This window comes from Ambystoma mexicanum, chromosome 3q (assembly GCF_040938575.1).
Source record: "Ambystoma mexicanum isolate Mex_15411 chromosome 3q, UKY_AmexF1_1, whole genome shotgun sequence".
Taxonomy (NCBI): Eukaryota; Metazoa; Chordata; class Amphibia; order Caudata; family Ambystomatidae; genus Ambystoma; species Ambystoma mexicanum.
This window is the reverse complement of record NC_090926.1, coordinates 1,008,332,949-1,008,352,002: the sequence shown is the minus strand read 5'-3', so window position 1 is coordinate 1,008,352,002 and position 19,054 is coordinate 1,008,332,949.

The following is a 19,054-nucleotide window of genomic DNA, read 5'->3' as shown; positions in this document are numbered from 1 at the left end:
ATAAGGTATTGTTTACATTTCCCCATGGTTTTCTTAAATACGGCATGTTCAGCGCAATGTGTCAGCCTGCCAGTTAAGCATACTACTCAGTCACAGTCAACTTAATGCCAGTTCCACCAGTGTCATGCCAGCCTTGCCCAAGCCTGCTTGTGTACAACATGCTCTGATGTAAATGCAGCCTCATATCCACCAATAATGACATCACATGCCTGTACAGGCACCACATGTAGTCTATACACCCTTATCAGTGCCCCGGGCTCCAGGCCTCAATGTTGGCAGCATTATCAGTAAGCAAAATACGTATTTAATTGATTACAAAATACAGGCAATGTAGCTGTGCGCATGTTACAGGCTGCCTATTCTGAGCCGTGTGCATGTTACAGGCTGGCTATTCTGGTACTTCAGGGCCTCCCATCCCAGCCCCCACGGCGACAGCGCGCATCACTTGGTTGACTTTCAACTTAGGGTTTCTCTATATTAGCACCCCAGGAGCAGAGGTGAAGTCTTGTGTGTCGCGAGAAGATACTATTTTTTAATTAAAGGTCAATACAGATTTTGTCATGTTATTATTATATTTATTCACATTGGTTATTTGGACCAACCGTGTCTTGTCTTGTCAAGGAAAGTAGTCGCAGCTGGATAGCTGGCTCTGATAGTCATTTTCCAGGCCTCACTTCTACCGGCGCATGAGTCCCCATTGCGCGCTCGATTTTTCGGTACCAGATAGGTCGGTCATTTTGATGAAATGCTGCGCATTGTTAAAGCTAATTTGTAAAAAGGAGGCAGCACGCATCACTTTACCTTCATCAAGGCATTCTCAGATGAGGCTTAAATCAGTCAGCTGTGTGTCCGACCCAGGATTCACAAGGAAACATCCATGAATAGGGCCAAAGTGAATTTGAACTTATAATAATTTTATTTTATAAATACAAGTTCATTCATGTACCCCGTATAAAATAAACAAGTGGTGCTCTGTCTGCCCTGTCAAAATCAACCTAAAGTAAGGTTTTCATTATATTTCTTATTACCTACATTTGCAAAATCAGAGTTGTTGGCTTTGCCAGTGCTTGTTCTTGTGCTGTGAAGTATCTGATGGTGTGGATATAATGGAGCAAGCATCTTAAGATATTTTAGGGACGTTTTTTCTTGGGAAGTCCATAGACATGCATGGCCTTGCCCCTGTTACAATCGAAAACAAAATATGGTGACAACAAACTGCACCAGGCACGTAGCGGCAGCACTATGCAAGGGGGTTAATACATGCACACAGGCCATCATGCAAGGGGGTTAATACATGCACACAGGCCATCATATCTCATTACATTTAGGAGAAAGTAGGCCATACAGGTTTTGTCCGAACATTGTGGGAGCTGTAGGAAATTCTGTATTTACAGTGGGGACATCTAGGGCTACAAATACCATAATGCAAAGAAAAAAACATAACTAGACCACCATATCCATTGGGGAATGTTAGGAAACGTGCATGAATGTGGCGGCTTTACAGGGAGTGATGTGACTGAGAAGCAAAGGTGGAGCTGAGACACAGATTGCATTGACAGTACCTCACTGTGTATGGGCCTCATTCCAAGTATGGCAGTAAGGGGTTAATGGCGCCGGTAAGGATGCCGGTGGCGTTAACCCCCTACCGCCACATTCCGAGATCCCTTAGCGGGTCCCACCAGGAACGGCTGTTCTAACCAGCCGTTCTTAGCAGGACCGGGCCCGTTATTTGCTCCTTCCCCAATCCCATTGAGCCCTGTGGGGGCTCGAATGGGACTGGGGAATGGTTTTCTGAATGGGGATTTACCGGGTCCTTCAAGGTTGGAATGACCCGGTAAGTCAAGTCCCCATTCAGAGAATCCGGACCCGGGTTGGGAGGCAGCCATGGGGATAGCAGCCCGAAAAGAACCCATACTCAACATGCATGTGCTTTGCTTCATGTGCACACGAATGCTCGCCTGTTGATAAAGTGCTAAGGGCGAGAATGTTCGTCCTTTTTGCAGGGAATGAATTATCGGCTCCCCGAACTAGATTCTATTTTGTCGCGCACCTGAATACGCGGCTAGTGTATATACCTTGCCTAGACCACCAAAGCCAAGCTACGTGCGCAGCTTCCTAGCCACTGGTTCGGATTGTCCCATCCACATTATTTAAGGAAGACACACTTTGTTTCCTGCAGCGAAGCTAAGCTGCCTACAGTGCACACCAACTACCACACCGCACTGCACCCCGCCTCCCATCCGTAGGTATGCACTAAACCATTAAGTCACTAATGACCCATCAGTAGCGGTTTGTGCACTACATTTTGATTGGAAGGGCTAGTCTTGGCTGCAGGGGTAACTTAACTGTTCTTCATTGTTGTGCCGCAGCATTGATTGCAGCCCTGTGGGTGTGCTGTGCGGGCGGACCAGTACTGCAGACTGTGCAGAGAGAGCAGCCCAGGTGGGGGAGACTTAAGGGGAGGCAAGGGCTTTCAGACGAGGGGACCCGGCCCCCCGTGGCCCCACCTTAGTGATGCGACTGCTAGTATGTGACCTTGTTAGGTACGGTACAGAAGTTAAGCATATGCCTCAAAAGAGAGCTATAGTCATGAAGACACAGGCCCCGAGCAGATATTTCTACGTTTTTTCTAGTGATTTTTTCTCCCTCTCAGACTGGAAGAAAGTAGACACTTGCGTATGGTAATGCCACCGCACATTACTTATAGCATTCATTCCCTGGAGACCTGTCAAACTGCCATAGACTTGGAGGCTGCCTAACTGTACACACAGATGTGTGCTTCTCACCAGCACAACCTTTGGTTTGTAGTAGGAGGTGTTATGTATCAATTCTGAGTCCTTCCGTTTGGACTGGCATCTGCGGCCATGGGATTTACTAAGGGTCTGAGACCCACTGTCGGGCTCCTCCGCTTTGAAGGACATGGCTTAAAACATACCTGGTGACTGGCGCTTCCAGGCACCCTCAGCAGACTGCCAAGGTAGTGTGCAGGGTGTTGCAGAATCATGGATTCCTGACCAATATCATGAAGGCGTGAATGACCCTAAATCGCCACTTATAGTTCTTCATAGGCCTGCTCCGTTCTGCCCTATGGAAGGCTCTTAACATCACCACTCTACCACCGAGGCCAAGAGTATTTACCTTCCAACATCACCTCCAAAAGGAAGTCAAAATTGGGGGCCTGGCTACAACTACAAGGAAAAAACGGCATTATTCACAGCAACGGTTCCATTGGATTGGTTCCATTTGAAGTCCTTTCTACAGTATCTCGACGTCATTGGCCTTCAGTATCTGGAGAGTAGACATTCTGGACATGCTGGCATGGTGTGTCAATCTGGAAAACGCAATTAAGGCCAGCTGCCTGCAAGGGAACACATAGATTGAACTGGTGGGACCTAATGGCAATCTTCAGGACCCTTTAACATATCAACCATGAAGTAGAGGGCAAGAAAGTACTGCACAGGACAAACAAACACGTGGTCAACAGCATGCCTACAGCCAAGGTGGAGTACGTTCTCATCTTCTCAGCACCCAGCCGCCGTGCCTGTTTTCATGGGTGTTTGACCATCTGCAGGATCTCGGGGCAGCATACATCCTGGGGCATCAGAAACCAACCTGTGAATAGCCTGGCAGTGGTTCCACCATCAGCGGAATATTGCCTACGTCCCAGGGTGTTCAAACTAGTGGCGGATTGATGGGGATAAGCCTGGTTAGGCTTCTAGACATTAGAAACCAAACCCTCCTTTCTTGGGGCTTGTCTTGTTGCTCGGTTTTCACAGTTTGGATGCTAGTTGCTTGCTCAGCCCTATGACCAACAGTCTTACTGTATGCTTTTTCCTGTTTCCCTTGTTGGCAGAAGTCCTTAAAAATGAAACCAGCGAAATGTGTGGCCCTGATATCCGCTCAGTGGACTCACATGTCATGGTTTCCTCTAATGCTGGCTCTTGCCTCGACTGTCCATTTTGGCGTGCAGAGGATCCCTCGCCATTGAGGTTTCCTGTCAATGTCAATGTGCAATTGTCAATTAAGTTGTGCCTACAAATAGCAGCTTGGGCATTGAATTACGAGTGTTTATGCACTTTGGCATGTCTGCAGAAATTGCTATGGAACTCCAGCAATCATGTTGACCATTCACCAAAGAGTCATCCAAACATCACTGGTATTCTATGTCTTCCTGGTGTGCTGCTAGAGAGATAACACTATGATTAGGAAACGCCTAGCTTAATCGTGTCTTTCTGTCCAGATGGCTTAAAATGTAGGTATTTTGTTATCGACTCTCTGTCTACGATGAGCAGAATTAAAGGCATTCAGAGTTCAAGAACCCTCTTTGGCCGTGTATCACCTGTTTACTGCGAACCAGAAAATACGAATATGAAAATGTTATTTGTTTCACTGCACATTTCACTGCAAATATATTTGGGGGGCTTGGGAGGTGAGTTAGGGTAATAAATAAGGTAAGGGGAGTGTGGGGTGATGCTGGGGGTTTCCCCCTGCATATACTTGCAGTGAAGAAAAAAAAATGATATTTTCGTATTCAGTATTTTATTTTATCACAGTGATTACATAGATCCCTTTGGTGGATAGGGATCAATTCATCCTTAATCTTCGTTGAGAGTTTTTAGCTTTGAAATCACCCTTGGAAGCTCTCTAGGAAGGTATCAAGTGAAAAAGTAGTTTATTAAAAATCGGGAAAAAAGAACAATTTAGAAAGACCGCTCTGTGACTGCACACAGCAGTGTTTCTAAATGAAACTATCATGCCCCTGCCACACAGGAGTGTGTGCAGGGTCTGACAAGTGCGGGCAGGAGAGGAAAGGCGCATTGAGTGAGGTAAGTATGTTTAATGTGTGTGTTTTTGGGGAGTAAGGGTGTGCTGGGCTGGGAAGGGGGTGGTGGGTGAGGAAATGGAGGGTTCAGGGGGGTTAAACCGCCCCTGATTTACAGGAAAACCAATGGGAGAGGGTTTGGACGGGTGTGCCTTCTGAGGGAGGGGGGGCAGGTTATGATATTTCAGCATTTTAAATGGCGCACAAAAACGGCCACGTTATGTGTTCGGCCTTTAAAATGCAGAAATATCACATAGAACCCGGTAGGTGGGAATTGTGATGAATCCTGTGGAGTCTTCACTGATCCCCAGCCTAAGATCTCTTCCTATGTGGGCGGGGGAAGGCAGCCGGTACCTTATCCTGACCCTGGGGGTAGTATTATGAGGCAGGAAGGCAGGATCACATCGGAGTAGATGGCTGTAAGGGAAATGTGGAGACCCCATTATGAGAGATGCTGTATCATACTCTTAATAAGGAGGAAGAACCTATTATTCCTAAATTACTAATGGCATGTTGTCATTTTACAAGTCCATCCCATTGTAGGACTCAAAGAACCCGTTCTGCAAAACACTCTAGGCAGTATCACATTCATGCCTCAGGTACTGTTACGCTCACCTGGTCTCTGCTGAGGCATTGGGGCACGGTTGCAGGCCTCCCTGAACTTGAATCACCCCCTGCAGGCCTCTCCCTCAGTAGAAAAGCTGTGAGCGGTGGTACGGGGTGATACTCCTCCTACGTGGAGATAAGAGTGTGTGAGTGCGCCAATCTGTGATTGTTGTACCTCTTGAACCCTTCACTCCAAAGTACGGTTTCTGTGAGCATACGCCGTCCCATAAAGCTCACCTGTGAATTATGGAAGATAAGCTCTCCATCCTGCTACTTCTGACAGGGGTGCATCGAATGGGATCTAGTTCCTTCACTGATCCCTGTTAAGGATTAGTCCAGTCCAGCTGCGACTATGCTTCTCCTTATGATTGGTAAGTCTTTCTTGAGTTCTTGTGATGCTGTTTGTTCTGTTTAATCTCTTTATATGTTGCTCCTATTTATGGCCGCAATAATGTCTCTCTTCTATTTTCTTCCCTGAGATGGAAATGCGGCCTCAATGAAGCTGTGAGACGCGGCCGGATGGAAGATGGATGCTACCGCAATGTTCGACAACAGGTAAGTGATTGTTTAAGGAAAAGAGCGAAGTATGGCGAAGCGCAACCTTAAACTGACTGTTTTTTCGATGTCTAACCTTGTCTTCTGTTTTTCCTTGCAGGTGCTGCTGTCGACGATGGAGCGTGTCATGCTGTGGTGCCAAGATGAAGATTTTGGCGTTCCGCAAAGTGTAAAGATGAATACTTGGTTCGCTGAAGAGATGTACATGTAAGAACAGCTTCCCCAAGTTGGTAAGTATGCTGGCAGGAAGCAGGATGTCCAGGAAGCAGGATCTCCAAAGGTAAGTCTGACCTCAGGCGATGGTGAGCGTTACGCTGCTTGCAAGTGCAGAATAACGTGAAGCGTCTGTCTTGAGGATCGGGGCAGTTTATATAGCTGAGATCGTGGGCACGCCCATTAGGGCCGGCTTACCAGCCACACCCTGCCACTCCTAGGAGTGAGCACGTGCAAAGGCCATCCATTAGTAGCCACACCCAAGAATACACTTGGGGCTGCTTAATGGATGGAATGTTCAAGGTTAATGCATCCTGCTTAACGGATGGAATGTTCAAGGTTAATGCATCTGAATTGCTATGTCCATAATAAAAGCCTTTTGGTGTTAAATGGATGTTCTTGTTTACTTTTGTTCATGAGCCTGGCGCCAAAGGTGCCAGGACAGTGTCCACCCAGGTCTCCTGTGCATGCGACCCCTGCATGCCTGTGCCCCTGACTTCATGACAGCACTCCCCCTCAAGGCCCCTCTCAAGGGTGGCTCTCCTCCCGGTCCTGGTTTGTCGGGATTATTGCGATGGAACTGTCTGATTAAACGCAGAGCATGGACATGTTCACTGGGTCCCAAGTTCGGTCTTGAGGTCTGTAACCTTTCCAGTCAATTAGCTAAAACTATTTTGATCGAACCACCTTGGAGTCCAGGATGGATTTGACTTCATATTCTGGTTCTCCATCTATTACTTCGGGCTCTGGAGGAGAACTAAGCCCTGTATTGGACTTCATTGGTTTGAGGAGAGAGACATGAAATACGGGGTGAATTTTCATGTGAGATGCTAACTCCAATTTCATGGCGACAGGATTGATTATGGACTTTATAGTATAGGGGCCCAGGTATCTTGGGCGGAAAGCTCTTGGCCCCTTCACGGAAATATATTTGGATGCTAACCACACCTTTTCTCCAATCTGGTAGGCGGGAGCTTCCTCCCTATGTCGATCAGCAAACAGTTTTTGTCTTTCCTTAGCCTTGGTCAGATGCTCTGTCGCCTCCTTAAGAACCTGAGTGATGGTTTTATGCAAGTTTTATATGGCTGGCATTTCCAGGTTATCGGGTGGATCAAATACTGATGTCCTCGGATGTCTTCCGTGCACAGTGTAGAATGGAGTTTGCCCTGTGCTTGTGTCAACTGAGTTGTTGTATGCATACTCAGCTACCCAGAGTATATTTTTCCAAGAATCCTCGGACTGTTGCAACATACACCTGAGATATTGCTCTAAAGTTTGGTTGGTTCGTTCAGTTTGCCCATCAGTTTGAGGGTGATGGCTTGTGGACAACCGGAGATCGATTTTGGCAATCGTACAGCACTTTCTCCAAAAGTCAGGAACAAATTGCGTTCCGCAATCCGATACCAATATTGATGTAAATCCATGCAATTGAACAATTTGCTCTAGGAACACAGAAGCAAGAGTTGACGCAGTTGGGAGCCCTTCAGAGGGATGAAATGGGCCATTTTGGAGAATAGATCCACAACGACTAATATGGTTTATCCATTGCAGGGTGGAATATCCGTGATGAAGTCCATCGACAGGGTATGCCAAGGTGCTGGCGGTACTGTTAGGGGATGTAGTAAGCCAGCGGGGTTCTGTTTCTGAGACTTGTGTTGTTCACAGACACCGAAGGTTTCAATAAATTGGGTGATGTCTTTTCACCAGGTTGGCCACCAGTAGTTTTGTTTTACCTTAGCCTGAGTATGGCTATTCCTGGGTGTCCTTCCACTATTGAATCGTGGTCCTTTGTGATGATTTGCTTTTGCAGTTCTTGGTCTTGGACATATAATCGTCCTTGGAAATACGGTAGATTGTCTTCGATGGTGTACTGGTTACCTTTTAACAGCCATTCCTCTTGTGTTGATTTATCCATCAGGGATTGCAAACTGGTTCTTTGGTCATCCACACACGTGGTGGCAGCTATTCTGGTTTGAATCCTTTCCCAGGAATTATGTCCACACCGTCGGATGCTATAAAAGCCTCTTTTTCTTCACTCATGCGTGATAGAGTGTCTTCTTTCCCATTGCGTACTCCAGGTCTATAAATGATAATAAAATCGTATTCCGTGAAAAAGAGAGCCCAACAAAGAGAGTTCGAAGCAGGTAAGTGATGGTTTAAGGAAAAGCGTGAAGTGTGGCGAAGCGCAACCTTAAACTATCTGTTTTTTTGATGTCTAACCTTGTCTTCTGTTTTCCCTTGCAGGCGCTGCTGTCGTGCTGCGGTGCCAAGATGAAGATTTCAGTGTTCCGGAAAGTGTAAAGATGAATACTTGGTTTGCCGTAGAGATGTACAGGTAAGAACAGCTTCCCCCAGTTGGTAAGTATGCTGGCAGGAAGCAGGATGTCCAGGAAGCAGGATCTGCAAAGGTAAGTCTGACCTTAGGCGACAGTGAGCATTACGTTGCTTGCAAGTGCAGAATAATGCGAAGCGTCTGTCTTTTGGATCGGGGCAGCCTATAAAGCTCAGATCGTGGGCTCCCCCATTAGGGCCGGCTTACCAGCCACCTCCTGCCACTCCTAGACCGTGAGCACATGCAAAGGCAATCCATTAGCAGCCACACCCAAGAATACACTTGGGGCTGCTTAATGGATGGAATGTTCAAGGTTAATGCATCCTGCTTAATGGATGGAATGATCAAGGTTAATGCATCTGAAGTTCTATGCCCATAATAAAAGCCTTTTGGTGTTAAATGGATGTTCTTGTTTACTTTTGTTCATGAGCCTGGCGCCAAAGGCGCTAGGACAGTGTCCACCCAGGTCTCCTGTGCATGCGACCCCTGCATGCCTGTGCCCCTGACTTCATGACAGGTACACATGACTCACATTTAACATCCTGTGACTGATGGATTTATCCTAAGTAAGGGCTCCAAACAAAATACCATTACACATAATGCCCATTTAACATCTCCTGTTCATAATAGTTTTGAGACAAAACAATGCAATTTTAAAAAGTCTAAAACTCATATGGACTCCAAATCCAATAGACCCTCCAATACTGGAACAAGGAGAAAGGAGTTAATGTGAAGCGAAAATCACACCACATTAAATGTGCAGACTAGTTGTAATACCAATCAGCTGTGCAGGACATTTAAACATGACATGCCTTTTCGAATTGAAGAGAGAGAAGGAGAAAAGAGATGCAGAGAGGGCAAAGCGGGAAGCAGAACCGGAAGCAGACACTCATGAGCAGGCTGTGTGGAGAGAGGCAGGCGCTTCATACCGGCAAGTCGAGACACTGGGAGAAGCACAGTGGGTGCTGCAGGTGAACCGCCGAAGAGCTTACAGCACTGTAGAGCACTGTAGAGACTGTTTGGGATGCAGCCACCGTGAAGAGCAGCAGTTCTGTCGGCAGAAGCAGGATACACTGGCGGGAAATCCGCAGGCGGATCTTCAGAGCGGGAAACGCTTTCCCAAAGCGCAGACTTTTGCGGCAGCTTTACGCCACGGGTCGGGAACGCCAGCAAACAATGATTAGTCTGCCCAGAAGCATTTGGAGCCCCGGGGTATACCATCAGATGTACAATCGATTGGGAACTATTTTGAATATCAACCAAATGATATAACAAGACAGAATATACAAACGTCTCCATACATGAGATCTCGATATAGGGAAAGCAGGAGTAAATGTTATCAAAAGCAAATTAACATTAAGGAAGTCATTGAAAGGCAAGATCTGCACAATTCTTCATATATGAAACATCAATATGGGGAAGAGTGGAACTAGTATTGACACAAGCCAACAAACACTAATAATGAACACTAATAATGAAGTTAACAAAAAAAGCTTGAACATGTCTCCATATATGGGATGCTTATACAGGGAAAGATGGAACAAGTAATGCCTGGAGCAAATAAGTATAAACAGTGATATGATATGGCATTTGTAATGTGCCTATACACAAGTGTTTCAAGTGAAGAAGTACAACTGTGTTATACTTAAAGAGAAAGACACTGAAAGAGAAAGTTATAAGAAGACCTGGTGAAGGAAGTGCATCAGGCAGTGAGCTTTTGGGGAAAAGATACCTGCTAAGAGAGTACACCAGGGGATCTACAGAACCCAGAGGGGATTTCTGGCTGGGGAGTACACCAGGTAATTAATCTAGAGTATGTGAAAAGAAAATACATTGTAGAAAGGTTCCTGGCAGGAGGGTACAGCAGGAGACCATCTTCTGCTGTGTAGAACAAATAGTTTTGCCATCCTTTCAAACACCAATAAATTTGTTGTCATCCTTTCAACACCATTGTTGGGAAAGACACTGTTTGTCATCCTTTTAACACCATTGTTGAAAAGGTAAATGCAAGTTGATAGAAGTGTAAATATAGAGAATAACAAATATGTTTGTATGGTTATGATAATACCTTTTAAGACTCTTTTTTAAAATGATTTAAAAAAAATGTTTTAAAATGTCACAGCTCCATGATGAATCGATGGATATTAAATGTGTAATTGTGTGTGTAAAATGTTTTTGTAAAAAGTTAATTATGTGTACTAAATACAAATACACTATTGATATTGTTGAGAAAATACACTTTTGCCATCCTATCAACATTGTTGGGAAAAGACACCTTTGCCATCCTTACCAATACCATTGCTTGAAAAAGACACTTTACATCATCCTATAAAGTGCTATATGAAAGAAGATATTTCCACTAATCTTAAATGAACAATGTTTCAACATTCTACCCGAGACAGTTCAGTGGAAGGGAATCAACCCCTGGATACAATGATTGTTTTGTTGAATTTACATATTTGGTTTTTGCACACTTTCTGCTGAATTTAAAGTAGAGACAGTTACCTTGTGAGGGTCAGCTATATTTTGGGCACATGGTCGACCTGCTTTAGTTTTAGTTTTCTAGGCAAATAACCTCTCTTTAGCAAAGAGACAGATAGGTACTTATCTAAACCCTTTTTTATGTTATTTTACTAAAATGACTAATGTTGAAAAGATTACAAACTTTGTGTCCACCTCTCATTACTGACCCCTCACAGAATCCGGACCTTTTATTGGTGCTCCATCCTTTGAAACCCTTTTACCAATAGAGGGCACATGAATATCAAGTTTGCTTCCTGGAAGGACATTGTTTTTGGCAGCCACCACATTGGCCAGTAGCATGGGTGAAAATAGTTCCTTCCTAATTTCTGAACCTTATCATTGGCGCATTTAGGATATGGTGATTGTGTAAACGGACTCCTTCCTCCAAAAGATTTCTCAGAGTTCCACATCAACGAAGAGGTGGCGGTTCCAATTTTCCACCAAGATCGAGATTCCCTGAAGCTCCACAATCTTGGGATTTAACCCTAGCTCTACCAGTGGACAAAGGAAGGACATCAGTTTTTAACCCCAAACCGAGATATTGTTTGAATTATATGCTCGTCCAGCTAAAGGCATGAAGCTTATTTTCAAATTTGCGGTCTGTAAACTGCTAGGAGGAAGCGTGACATACTAAAGCGTGTCGGGAAAATACTGATGTACAATAGTCTGATGTGCTTTCCCCTAATGGCCTACGAGAACGTGAAGGGGACAGGGTGAGTTACCTGATAGGATACAGGTAAGTGCTGTCAGGGGTGGGACAGCAGGGGGGAGGGTGTGTGGGTGGTAGCAGCAGAAAAGGATTAGAGTGCAGGTGGACCCCCCAAAAGTAGATTGGAGAGCAGACTTCAGCTGGTGGCACCCTGCAACATCAGCCTTTTCTGAGTAGCCTTCGGTCAAAGACCCCTATTTCCACTACAATGAGAAAATTAATTTGGTCTACAATCATTAGAGCATATAAAGTGGCAGGAGTTCCACAACCACGCTTCAGTGACACTCCACTAGAGGAATATTCCCAAGTGGTATTCGTCAGATAGATTGTTATCATTGCCACGTGGACCAGCCCTCACACCTTTAGTCCACATTACAAGCTGATGATTGGTGCTCTTTACCCAGAAAAACTCAGATCCCAGAAAATTATTTGCATGGGTGTGCAGTTGGCCAGGCGTCCTCTGTGATCCGTTGAAGGTCCTGCAGGCTTGTTCCTTGGTTAATGCTTTCGATTTCTTCAGCTATTAAGGACTGTGATGAGCAAAAGGGGGCAACAGATAATGGCAGATTACTCGGGGTCTGTTTGACTCATCTCAGCCCTTGGCCCCCGGCCTTCCCTCCCTGTCTGGGTTCATTAGCCCTTCTTGCACACAAATGGTCTAAATATGAGGGTCATCAAGGAGGGGCGGGGCTTTATGATCCCAGTAAGGAATCATGTGAAAGTTATATATTTTTTACATTGTTGGTTGTATCGGTCTTGGAAGGAGGGTTGCCTTCAATTAGTATGCACTGTTATAATTCGGATGGACTAAGAGAAAGTATGATTACCCTACATAATCTGGCATTATGTCACAGCTCATCACAGTCCTATACCTTTGAAAGCACCATGCCTTCCAGAAAGATTAATCATAGTATAGCCCAACGTAAGAAAAAGTATATTTATGGACATTATGTATGTATATTATGCCTTCACGCAGAGCTAAGTATATGTCTGTATATTATGCCTTCACATAGACACTAAGGCATATTATCATTGTGCCTTCACCTAGAGCTAAGATTAAGACAAAGTCTCCATGGAAACAAGACAACGCAGAGCAACAGAGGTCCGTATGCTGTCCCCGCACTTAGAGACTGGGCTCCAGTATTAAGCATGTTATAAAAGATTACTTAATTAAGTTTTGAACACTTTTTAACATTGGGGGTTTCCCATAGGAAAAACAATACGTTTTCAGGCCATATATCTAAAAATTGTTAGCTTCACTTTTCACAATTAGTGGAATGCACCTAGATTTGATCAGGAATTGGTTCACTGACAAAAAATTTGAAAATCGACTTGCCAAATTCTGAGTTGTCTGAGTTATTAATAATTTAAATGTATCTATATATCAAGCAGGCCCAGAATGAACTTGCATTATTCATGAAAAAAATCTGAAAATATTGGACATGCAAAATATCCGAGGTGTATATTAATGGCTTCATAGTTTAGAAAGATAATATTTTGAACAGCTTTTAACATAGGGTTTCCCCATGTAAAAAAAGAATTCTGCACAAATATCTTAAAATCGGGCACTTCCATTCACAATTATTGGCATTTGCCTAGATTTCATCAGGAAATTGACCACTAAAAAGAAAGAATTGAAAAGGTACTTGCCCAATTTTGAGTTATTCCTATTTTAAATGTATTTATATTATGTACATTCCCAGAATGCACTTGCATTTTTCATACAAACTGTGACAAGAACGTAGGAGTTTCACAGTTCATACATCACGCCAATGCATCTTCTAAAAAAACACATGAAGGTCAGGACTTTCATGCAGTTTTTTATTTTTGTTTTAATTTGTATTTTATTGTTTGTTTTTTTAAACATATTTTTATTGTCTTTTTCTGTGTATACAACCAAAATGAAAAGAAAAGGAAAAAAAGAAAACTAGAAACCCACTCCCCCTTTCCCCTCCTCCACCATGCACGTTGCTATTCTTGAAGCAATTGTCCGTAGTTTCTAGTTCAAGATTCATCCCGTCCTTTACATTATGTCCAATATTCTCAGGTTTTGGGGGCACCATTGCTGTAGGTAATCACCCCTAAGGTAGTCCAATATCATGCCCCATTCTTGTAAGAATCTGCCCCTTTCCCCTTCTATCCCATAGGTCACCCACTCCATAGCCACTATTCCCCATATTTCATGTAGGCATTCTACATTCGTAGGAGGTGTTGTTGTTTCCATTTCCTGGCTAAGACCAGCCATTCTGTAATTACCAGAGTTATGAAGGCTTTGCGCTGAGACTTCAATGGAAGCTGGAATTCAGGATCCAAAAAGCCCACACATCCATTCCCCAGGAGAATACGATGGGAGACCCCCGACCATGTGTTGTATTAGACCCACAACCTCCCCCAGCATGAGGTCAATACTGGACAGTCCCACCAGACATGCCTACAATCCCCTCTCCCCAAGAAACCTCTCCAGCATTCCTGTGCCACCCCCGCAAACATTGTATGTAGTCTTTCTGGTGTATAGTGCCACTGGACCATTACTTTGTCCTCCCTGATTTGGATAGATCGCATAAGTTTCGGTATGTTCCCCCAGAGGTTTTCCCAATGTGTTCTTAGGATTCTCCCCGTAGCGTCTTTTCCCACCTCTGCATGTATAGTCATGTGGAATCCGCACCCTCCCCCATCAAGAATGCGTACAGCTTCGAGACCAGCTGTTTATCTCCCGTATGTGTTGTTATGAACCTCTTAAAGGCTGTGAGGTCCCTGCACATTGCCTGTTTCATTGACCGTTGACTCAACCAATGTCTCAGCTTATAATATTCCATTCGGTCATGTTCTGTTAAGCCGATCAGTCGCTTGCACTCCTCAAAAGTCATGATCTCCCGCCCTGCTCTCATATCTCCCACCTTTCTACATCGCACCTCTCGCCAGAGTTGAAAGGATCCCTGTGCCATCCCCGGGGAGAACTGCGGGTTATAGAACAGTGGAGTAAAAGGTAGGGGTGCGTGGTGAGGAGTCCTTGCACAAGTAGACAGTCCGATATTTGACATGTCACCGACACAATATGGCTTAAGCTTACGTTCCGGGGTCTATCTTGCCGTTATAACCATAAGAGTCCTTCTGGAGGGATGCCTGCCACTGTCTGATCCATCCTGGCCCATGGTTTAGCCCCATCATCTGAGAACCACTCTCGGAGCACTCGCAGTTGGCCTGCTTCATAGTACTTCAACAGGTTCGGCTTCCCCAATTCCCCTTTCTGTCTGGGGGCCATCAGGATTCCCAATGCTAATCTTGACCTTTTATTCTGGCAAATTTATTTCACTAGTATTTTATTGATTTCTTTAAAGAATGCCTGTAGCACTTTAACAGGGAGTTCTTGGAAATAATAAAGGAATCTAGGGAGTATGGTCATTTTTATCATAGCAATTCTCCCCAACCATGAAGTACGAAGAGGGGTCCATTCGTTAAGGTGTGTCTTCATTTGGGTGAGCAGTACCAGATAGTTTGGCACATACATATCCACTATGGAGTCCGCCAACTTTACCCACAAGTAGGAGATAGGCCCTTTCAAACGGGGATACCTGTGTTATTTCTGCAGCTTTGTCGTCTACGAGCACCAGCCCCATTAACTCGGATTTGGACATGTTTATTTTCAGCCCTGCCACTTTCTCAATTATCGTAAAATTCTTATGTCAACACGGGCATAGATGTTACCGGGTCTGTCAGGGTCATCATCATATCATCGGCAAAGGCTGCTATCTTGTGATCTTCATCCCCAAATCGTATGTCCTTAATGGCCGAGTTGCATCTAATAGCTATTAATAGAGGTTCCAGGAAGATTGCATAAAGCAGCGGGCACAACAGACATTCCTGTCTAGTCCCTGTGTAATCTGCACGCTATCAGAAAGATAGGCATTGATTGAGAGGTGCATTGAAGGGTTAACATAATTAGCCCTGACCATGTGTAGAAATCTTGAACCATTCCCCATACGTTCCATGGCTATAAATAATAAAGACCATTCCACGCGATCAAAAGCCTTCTCCAGGGCGGTGGGGGTGGGGGGTTGGAAAGTTGGGGTAGGCTTCACTCAAAATGGCACGGGGGTCGGGGCGGGCTACACACGATGGCGGCGGGCCAGCATGGCAGCACTCATGGCATATATTAAGGGCAGAGCCTTTCCATGGGATGACCCGTAGGCTGCCTACATGACGATTAAAATGATGACATGGAACATACGTGGTCTGACAAATTTCACGAAAGCACGTAGGATCGCAGCCTACGCACAACGACACGGGGTCAAGGTCCTCCTACTACAAGAAACACATGCCCTTAAACACCTATCATCGAACATTGCACAAACCTGGGGTCCCAACAGATATTTCACCCAATACTCCACCCAAGCTAGAGGGGTCCTGACTCTCATTCACAAGTCTATCCACTTTACTCTCCACTCATCGCATATTGACGCAGAAGGCAGATATGTAATCCTGCATTGCACCCTGGCCCACGAGGAATGCTTACTGGTCAACATATATGCGCCCAACATCGACTCTCCTGAGTTCTTTGATGGAGTGGCGGCCATACTCATGAGATACATAGACGTCCCCATAATATGGGGCGGAGACATGAACCTAACACTGGACAGTCTACTAGACAGGACGACGACTAGTCGCAGACCCACACCACGAGCGACCAAACGTCTCCTCCTACATATGGATTCTCTCAATTTACACGATGTATGGAGGACGCTTCACCCCCACGACAGAGACTATACTTTCTATTCCACTGTGCATGACAGCTCCTCGAGAATAGACATGTTTCTACTCTCTGGCAGGCTGGTTGGGAAGGTCGCAGATGCCACGATACTTGCACGCACGCTATCTGATCATTCCCCTGTACTCCTACAGATTCAACTCGGTAACGCAGTGCCGCCAAGACCCCACTGGCGCTTCAAATCCACCGCCCTATCAGACATCGTCTTTAAAGCTGAGATCCTAGCCGATATAACTACATTCTTTGAAAACAACAATACAACCGACACACCCGTAGGTATTAGATGGGAGGCGTTTAAGGTTTATATCAGGGGGATGTGCATCTCCAGAGAAGCTGGGGTCCTGAAGGCCATAAGGCAGGCCTTAACCAACTCGGAAACCAAACTTAAAGCACTTGAACAGGACTACCTGACCACCCAGTCCCCGACGACCCTAGCTGCAATCAGATCAGAGTTGGAAAAGTTTGAGTCACACGCTATGAGGGAGGTACAATACCACACACGCCCTGTCGCGGCCCGTAAATATGGGGAGGGGGATAGACCGGGTAGAACCCTGGCCAGGCTAGTGCGTGCTGAGACTGGTGGGACCCGCATCGACAGCATCATAGATGACAGTGGAGTGAGGCACTGGTCAGATCAGTCCATACTAGACACTTTTACTAGCTTCTACGCCAATCTGTACGGTCCCCAACCAGAACACTCTGCCCAAGACCTAGACGACCTCCTTGAAAGCATCCCTATGACTCTTATCTCCCAAGACACCCAAGAAATATTAGATGCCCCATTCACCCTGGAGGAGATAGTTCAGGTGATATCGGCCCTCCCCAAAAACAAGGCGCCTGGCCCGGACGGGCTCACTTCTGAGTTCTACCAGGAGCATGTGGCGATACTAGCGCCTGTGCTACACGGGGTCTGGGCCGAATCGCTTAGTAAGAATTGTCTCCCCCCCTCCCTTAGAGAAGCTCTAATAACTGTCCTCCCCAAACCTGGTAAACCCCCAGACGAATGTGGGTCTTACAGACCCCTATCCCTTATTAATACCGACACGAAAATCTTTGCCAAAATAATAGCTAACAGGTTTCTCCCCTTCATGTCCCACATGATCCATGAAGACCAGTGCGGCTTCATCCCGTGCAGATCCACATCGCTGAACATCCGTCGCCTATTCAACGTGATGTCCAGAATTGACCCAGGCGCGGACGCAGTGGCGGTAACGCTGGATGCACAAAAGGCTTTTGATATGGTCTCCTGGCAATATCTGTGGGCAGTGCTGGAGAAAATGTGCGTGGGTCCAAAAATGACCTCTTACATAAAACTGCTATACACGGACCCACGAGCTAGAGTTCTCGTAAACTCGGTTCCCTCCTCTCCCTTTACGCTACACAGAGGCACTCGCCAGGGATGCCCATTCTCTCCCCTCCTTTTTGCGTTCGCCATAGAACCCATGGCTGATCATATACGGGCCCGGCACAGCGGGAAAGGCATACGACTAAAAGAGGCACCAGAGATCATCTCTCTATATGCAGACGACGTGCTCCTGTATGTCAGGAATCCGTCCACATATTTGGACCCGATCATCCGTGATATCACTAAGATAGGTACGTTCTCAGGTTTCACAATCAACTACTCTAAGTCCGAAATGTTCCCTCTTACTGTGGCAACCCAACGACCGTCTTGTGAGTACCCTCTACGCTGGTCCCCGGGTGGGGTTAGGTATCTCGGGGTACAAATGTCACTAACCAAGGCCTCCCTACTGACAGATAACTATGAGGCAGCGGCCCACCTAGTCTTCTCCAAGTTCTCCAAATGGCGCAACCTGCCTCTATCACTAGCGGGCAGACTCTCTCTGATAAAGATGGTAGTGGTGCCGAAACTCCTGTATGTCTTTGCTAACGTGCCGATCTGGCCTGGGACCCAATACTTCAAAAAACTCCACTCGGAGTGCGCACAATTTCTCTGGTTCCCAGGCTCGGTCCGCAAGAAGTGGCAACACATGACGCTGCCCTACGACAAAGGGGGTTTCACAGCCCCAGACCTTCGCCTGTACTGGAATGCGGCACAGGCCCACCATGCCTCCCATTGGTACACGCTCCAGAACCCGCCCATACACGTAAAACTTGAGAAACTAGCGGGAGGTGGAACTAATATTATGTCCCTGCTACTGAACCGGGCATTCCAGACAGATGCTCATGCGGACCCGGTGGCCGCTACACTTAGGGCCTGGAGGAGCATCCTCGGCTCTGACCAGGAACAGTCCCCATACTACAAGTGGCTTCCCCTGTGGCAGTTCCCCGGACTCCCCCCCACACATGATCCAAATCTCATACGCTGCTGGGAAAACCTGGGATACCGTGCTCTTACTGACCTCTTCCCCGATGGTGTTTTTATCACCCCCCAAACATGGCGCCCTGACCACTCCAATTCTCCACTCGAAATGCTGCAGTATTATAGGATTAGAGCCGCAGTGCGGTCGATGTGGCCCTCATTCCCTATTGAGCCCCCAGACTCTCCTGAAATACATTATATAGCAA